This window comes from Bombus vosnesenskii, unplaced genomic scaffold (assembly GCF_011952255.1).
Source record: "Bombus vosnesenskii isolate JDL3184/JDL3185 unplaced genomic scaffold, Bvos_JDL3184-5_v1.1 scf7180000013368, whole genome shotgun sequence".
Taxonomy (NCBI): Eukaryota; Metazoa; Arthropoda; class Insecta; order Hymenoptera; family Apidae; genus Bombus; species Bombus vosnesenskii.
The window spans coordinates 119,345-125,905 of record NW_022883001.1 but is presented as its reverse complement, the minus strand read 5'-3'; positions in this window follow the sequence as shown (position 1 = coordinate 125,905).

Here is a 6,561-nt window from a genome sequence, read left to right as displayed (position 1 = left end):
TAAACATTAAAAAAAAAAAAAAACAGCGTCCGTAGCGTCACGAATTTTTAAATTGGTTGGCGTGAGTTCGATTCTCGTCGAGCTCCATGTCGTTTTACGTTTCGCGATTCCAGATTTGCAGGACTGGTACTTTTATAAAAATGCTGACAGCTTGTTTAGCCTGGTATTTTGATAAAATCTTCCTGCAGTATAACTCGCGAGAATTTTAGAAAACTACTTTTTTTGAATCGGCAGTCGCTGCGTATCACAGCGTATTCAAACGCATAGCGCTGTTGTCGAACATTGTAGTACTTCTCTTTCTTGTAGCAAATTATCCTGCCTACACGAACGGTAGCGTAGTGAGAATATCATCGGATAGATTATATCTTAGCGATGATAACTTATTACTAAAAGATATGTCGAGTTCTCATTATGATTAGGGTTAGGGGCGTGAAACGAACCCTCATTTGGACTACACATTGTTGCTATGCAATGGAGAAGACATTGACTAGTGCAAATACGACTACTACAGAATTTGATAAGTAACCGCGGTAATCAGATACTCGAGAAGCTAATGACAATGATTCTAGGTTCTATGACCCTACTAGTACCGGTTGCTATTAATGGGGGTTTAAAAATTTTTTTTGCATTTTTTATTTTTTTAATTGAATGCATAATATCTTAAGAATATTGTGTCAAAATTTCAAGTCGATTGGAGCAAAATTAAGGAAGTAACGAGTATTTGTATACATGTCGGATTTTATTACCTACCCGACCCGAGCGTGCTATTATTACCTGGCAGACGTTCTTTTCTCTATATAATACCTAATCTTACTCCCCAGATCTACTTATAGTAGTTAACGACTTAAGTACAAACCTCCTTATACCTGTACTGTATATTTTGTCAGTGTAGAGTAAAAAATTTAGTGTAGGAGTAAATATTCCATTTTCATTAAGTTTTGTGTTAAATTATTACTAAAATGCCTAAAAAAGTTACTAGATCTGATAGACAATCAACTGGTTCGAGATTATATCGACCTAGAAAAATTGTACCTCCGCATAAACGTAAAAACGAAGGCATTTCAACAAGTAGCGCGTCAGCTAAAAAAATAAAAGTGACCGTTGAAGATCAAGTTACGAAGGATCTTGAAAAACGTTATAGGATAATTGATTTTTTATTAGTCTTTTCAACAATTGCTACGCTAGTGAAGTGTGTGAAATGTGATGGAAAAGTAAATTTTCATTCGACTAAGAAAGAAGGCCTTGGATTTGACATCAAAGTGTCGTGCGAATGCTGTAAACAGATTACAAATGTTCCGTCTAGTGCAAGAATAAACTCTGGTACTTTCGATGTTAATTATTGGTTTGTTTTCGTGATGAGAATATTAGGCCTTGGATTAGTTGGCTGTGAAAAGTTCTGCGGCTTGATGGATTTGTCTAGTAGGTTTTTATCAAAACCGACGTACAGAAAGAAATGTGCTCGACTGTAAGAGGAGTAGCGAATCGATTTTTTTAATCTGCTATAAAAGAAGAAAAAGCAGCAACAGCCGAAGAGCTATCATGGATGATAGCAACATCCTTTATGGTCCTGGCATTGATGATTCGGTGTGAGGTAAGCCGATAAAATTCGCTTATGAACGTTTTATACCAGATTTTTTAGTGTTCAAAACTTTAAAGCGTTTTCCCCACAACTCACATTTTCAAAGTCGGTGACCCTGATAACTTCAAAACTACTATACCGATACTTTTGAAATTTTGAACACTATGTCTGTACATAATTTACGAGGTAACGCTGCAGAGTTTTTTCAAATTTGTTAATTATTTTTATTTTACAATAACAAATTAGCCGCAAATTTTCGCACAAAATCGCGTTTTTCCCTTCAAAGTGTTCCAAAAAGTGAAAAATTGAAATTTCGAAAAACCCTCGCAGCGTTACCTGGGGAAAACTATTATCTAACGAATGAACTTTAACTTTTTGATTTCAGATGATCCAGCACCAAGTTCTGAGGGGCACCGCAATTATACTTTTTTCCAAGACACGTCCGAATAATTGCTGCCATTGCCGTATTTTTTAATATTTCTCCGTCAAAATTTAATACAATATTCTTCAAATGTCGTACTTTAATGTACTATTGGTTTTAAAAAAGAGATTTTAACTGTATCGTCACAAAAAATTCACAAAAACATGCCTTCTTTTATTCGAATTAACCTTACACCCCCCCCCCTCCACCCCTTAAGTGGAGTTTAATGTGTCTATCTTGAAAAAAATCTTGAAATTCTTTGCCCGTAAAACATCTTTCTTGGTCCGCTATTATCCGGCAGGGACTGCCGAATAACAATATGACGGACATAAGCGCTTTGATGGTATTAGGGGAATCTATTTTACGAGTATGATGCAGGTATATGAATTTAGTGAAAGCATCGACCAAAGCAATAACATTCTTTCAAATCACTTTTACCACTTAACTTGCCTGTTGTGTATATGGGATTCCGCGAAAAGAAATCTACGTGTGCCATTCGTTTACCTTCTCGATACATCACATCAAAATTAAAAGTTTGTAAGTAAGCCCACCATCTGCAACCCTGTCATTTAAATGTACCTTATTACTGGATGCCTTCAAAGAATTGCAATCAGTGACAACAAGAAATTCTCGTCCGTGTAGATAATGACGGAAATGCTTGACGTTTACAACTGCTAACGTTTCTAGTTCGTAGGAATGATACCTAGATTCCGCAGGGCTAGTTCATTTACCGTAATACTCTACTACTCTATTTTTACCTTCTACCTTATGCATTAAAATAGCCCCATATCCTTCCGAACTTGCGTCAGTAGTTCTAACGGATAATTAGGATTAAATGTCATTAGCACCGGCGCGTCAATCAGGACGGAAATTACCTTTTGTCTTATTTGTTTGTGCCTATCCGTCCAAGTTATATTCTTGCTACTAGAAGTAAGTGCATACAGGGGTTTCATTAGTTGTGAAAATTTAGGAATGAATTTTCGGAAGTAAGAGGCCAAACCTATGAATTGCCTAAGCTCGTAAAGAACTCAAGGCTTGTATTTTACCCGAGTTTGGACGGACTTCTCCGTTATGAATTACATTGAAGAGGCACTACCCGTTAGACCTAAACGCTAGATTCATTTAGTTATCCAAATTAAGCATATGCACTTACTTATAATACTTATGAATTATACTTATCTATAGTAAGCATTAACTTATTATAAATAAACAGCCATATCACTGCGCCACGCCAGAAAAATTACTGAAAATTCTCAACGCGAGAATTGATTGTAATTTCAACAAATAAATAAAAAAAAATGAATTACATATCCTAAATATAGTACCGACATCTTCAGGAAGGAACATTTAGCGAAATTGAAAGAAAATCCGGCGTTTACGAGGATGTTTAATACAATGTGTAACCTTTCCAGAGCTTGTTCTATGAAGTCGGCAATAATTAGAACATCGTCCACATAAACAACGACATACGAATAAGCATATGTTACCAAATGTCCTACTGGACAAATTGTAAAATTGTAAAATAAATAAATAAAAAAAAAAATACGAATAAGCGAGGTCACTTAAGGCCTTGAGAATGGCTCTCTGAAAAACGGATGGCTCAATCCAAACGGCATTGCCACGTATTCGCACTGACCAGCGGGGGCAACGAACGAGGTATACTCTATCGAATTAGGATGAATGGGAATCTAGTGAAACCCGCTGGCCATGTCCAGGCTAATAAGGTATCTCGCGTTTTGCAATCTCGCGATTTGATCAGCAATAAGGGGTAAGGGATACCGTATTTTTATTTAGCGCTCGGAAATCTACACAGAATCTATCTGAGCCGTCTTTCTTTTTCACGAGTAACATAGGGCTCGCGAACGGTGAATTGCTAGGCCTTACAATTTTTGCTCTAATTATTTCGCCTATTCTCTCACGTACTATTCTGCGCTCTTCCTCGCGAAGTCTGTAAGGGCTTCTTTGCACAGTGACGTTAGGATCAACTAATCGTATTTCTAACTGGCCTGTATTTACGCGAGTACATAGGAAACCCGTAACGAATGAATCTTTGAATTTTCGAAAAGAAAGATTAATCGACTTTTATCACTACCACGTACATCAGTATCAACTTCATTAACATCGATCTCGTTTTCAGCGGTTTTATTACAGGCATTAATTATTTTTGTTTTACACATAGCGAGGCTATTTTGTGTAATATTACGTCAAAACCTTGACTTAAAATTTAACGATCAATCACGATATCGTATTTTAAATAACTATAAGCGAGGACATGAAAAATTTATCTCTAATGTAAAACCACTAATACCTGCAACGGACAAGATTTGAGATGTACGTTTAGCACAAATATTTCTTATTTCTCGCATTGCTGCTACATCAATCGTTCTTTTGCCAGAAAATCTCAAGATTCTCTAATTCGCGAACACTCGGCTCCAAAATCGAAGTAAAATGGAAACGACTCACCGGGATGACTTGATCTACCGGTTGATGCTTCCACTACGTAGAAATCGATTCGACGCTGGTTATTGAAATTATATTCAGGGCACTGCTTTGTAAAGGATTTTCCTCCATAATCAGATTGACAGCTGCGCACCATGCAGCGGAGTCGGAGCCCGCGGTTTCAGGGTTAAAACACGGTGGCGAAAAATTGTTGGATTTCACATTCGATTTTTGCACTAGCGACTGAATTAACTCGCGCACGATGGTCGTAAGTTCTTGCGCTGTTATAACCGGCACTGTAAGTGTAAGTATTACTAAACTAACTCTTTGTTAAAACGTGGAATATCCACCGAGCGTAAAGACGATAAGTCACTCGCTAATACGACCTCACGAGAGAGAATGACTTTCCATCGCGATGATGCTCCAGAGGAAAACTATGATGGGGTGTGTCTAAGGGCACGAGATCATCGGATTCGTCGAGGAACGCCTTCGTTCGGAAAGTGAGGGAAATTGACGTTGCTGTTAATTGGTCAATTTCCATGTTGGTGGCTAGAAAATGATGCTAGCCGCCCTTGAGGGAAAGTTGCTAGCGGAAGCATTGTTTCCGATCTTCCCATAATTGGGACAAAGACTGCTTGTCCGTTTGAAGAACCTTAATTAACAAAATCCTAAGATTTCTAACGGGTCCTCGGGCTAGTTGAACCTTTACTGTATAGGTGCATCGACATCTGGTAATCATTTTGCCCGAAGGAACCATTGGAATGTTTACTTTAGAGTACCTCTACAAATATTTCTTTTAATGAGGGTACTCCATACCTTTGTTTGACAAAGCGTTCGTCCTGTGACCGAGGCTACGTTCGGCGACTAATTGTCGCCTTGAGCCCAAGCTCATTGTCACAAATCTCAAATAAATACAACTGGGTAGAATGACGGCAATTGTTTAATTGCGGCTATAGACGTTAATCACAATTTTACGGATTTTCCCGAAGTTCCAAAAGGAAGGCTCCGGTGTCCTTTTATCTCCGACAGATATATATTTTTTTGTTTATTTATTTATTAAAATTACAATCAATTCTCGCGTTGAGAATTTTCAGTAATTTTTCTGGCGTGGCGCAGTGACATGGCTGATTATTTATAATAAGTATTAACTTATTATAGATAAGTATAATTTATATGTAATATGTATTTATATTATAAATAATCCAGCGTTTAGGTCTATCGGGTAGTGCCTCTTCAGCCTGCGGATCTGGTCCGTCGTATCAAGTAGTCCAGTGATTAGGGGGTTTCGGTGTTTGTTGACTCTTGCTATATCTCCGACAGATATATTGAAGCATGAAAATAATTGTTCACATTCTTACAAATATCGAGACTCTTTTTCTATTTCGTTTAGTAATTTTCATTTCTAACGTTTTGAACATTTTCTATTAGTAAGGATAAGGAACAAGCTAAACGGTTGAGATATAACAAGACACTTCACAGAATTTAGACTAGTTTAAAGAGAAATTAATTTAACTCTCGTATTGCAGTGCCCGAGTCTGTCGAACTAGTCGACAAACAACGGAATTTATTTATGTTGGAACGGTAAGAAGCCAAACGTATTTTTAAATAACAGATTTAACATCAGTAATGGACAGCTCATAGATGGCTCGCAATATTTGATTGCAATAGTAAATGTACATGTACATTGTTGCCATTTCCAATGTTCTTCGCGAGCGTAGATTCCGAATTAAGTGGATAGCTCTGTATGTTACGCCAATATGCTGACTTCTAAATTTATCTCAGTTTCGAGCCTCGATTGTCATTCTATCCTTGTCTTTTATACTCTTGTTACTCTTTTTATCTATATTACTTTTTATTACTATCTATATGCACTATTCTTTTAACAGGCACTCCCAACCTAAAATATTATGCCAGCTCCACTTTAAGAAACATGGGTGTCTGTGCTGACCAATTTTTATCCGAAATGTTCAAACCAAGTCCTACAAAAAATACGCATAGAAGAAAAAAGTTGAAGGGGAATGCCGTACCAGAACCATCAAAATATTTATTAAAAAATAAACAAGAAGAAAAAGATATACAAGAAAGACAGCTCGTAACATTTTTTTTATTTAATATTTCACAT